At 35.7% G+C, this 1,014-nt stretch overlaps 1 non-coding gene across 1 annotated transcript; it reads right to left on the bottom strand.

Annotated features, from left to right (window-relative positions):
- Positions 1–251: 251 nt before the first annotated feature.
- Positions 252–415, bottom strand: LOC115032444. The gene has a single exon (XR_003838121.1). It is a non-coding gene; the product is annotated as a U1 spliceosomal RNA (small nuclear RNA).
- Positions 416–1,014: the final 599 nt, after the last annotated feature.

Genomic DNA, 1,014 nt, shown 5'->3' with positions numbered 1-1,014 from the left:
CCTTGCTGTTGTGAATTGAGTGAAAATAAACATTCATGTGCAGGTATCTCTGTGATAGGATAGAGTTCTATGGGTGGTAGTTTAAGAGTTGTCCGAAATTCTAGTATTAGTTTCTGAGAAAATTTTATACTAATTTTCTATACTAGCTGGTCCAGTTTGTATTCTCACAAACAGTGGCTATGTGTTTCCACTCCTCAGTTCCCACTGATATTTATAATCATTTTTGGGTTTTTTCTCCATTTATTTTTGGTTGGAGAGAGCATGAGTACAGTCCCTTGTACCAGAGATTATGCAGTTGTGCTTCCCAGATTTGGGGAAATTGCAGGGATAAGCATATATATAGAATGTAGTAGGTAAGCCTCACATTGGGAAAACTACCTTTGTGAACATGTTATCTCCCCTGTCATGCAAGCATCCTTTGTTTTCTTGATCCTTGTCATTGTGCCAGAGTCTAGATGAAATCACAAATAGCTTTAATATTCTCAATAGCTAAGCATGCTCACTGGTCATTTACATATCTCTTGAGGACTCTCTGGATAGCTAAGCATGCTCATTGATCATTTAAAAACCTCTTGAGGACTCTCTGGTCACTTTATAACCTCCACTGAGTAGAGGTTAGAGGCTAAAGTATAACAGTTAATCCCCTCATTCTGCCTTATACTTAGGGATTGAACTGGCCATCTGGTTTGGCAAGTGTTCTTAATTGATAATTCATCTCACCAGCCTGATTTAGTTTAAAACAGAAACATTTAGGCTGAGCATGAGGGAGCACAGATTTAATCCTAGCACTCAAGAGGCAGAGGTAGGCCTGGTCTACAATAGTGAGTTCTAGGAAAGTCAGACCTGTATGAAGAGACTCTATCTAAGGAAAAAGAAAAGAAAGAAAAAAGAATAATAGAAAGAAACAAAAGAAAAAGAAAAGGAGAGAATAACAACATTTAAGATATTATGTATTTAAAGTAATATATATTTTTTATTAGTTTCTATTATATTTTCATATGTTTAAGAAAAGTA

This window comes from Mus caroli, chromosome 1 (genome assembly GCF_900094665.2).
Source record: "Mus caroli chromosome 1, CAROLI_EIJ_v1.1, whole genome shotgun sequence".
In the NCBI taxonomy this organism is placed as follows: domain Eukaryota; kingdom Metazoa; phylum Chordata; class Mammalia; order Rodentia; family Muridae; genus Mus; species Mus caroli.
The sequence above is the reverse complement of the archived record's forward strand: the minus strand, read 5'-3'. Positions and strand labels throughout refer to the sequence as shown.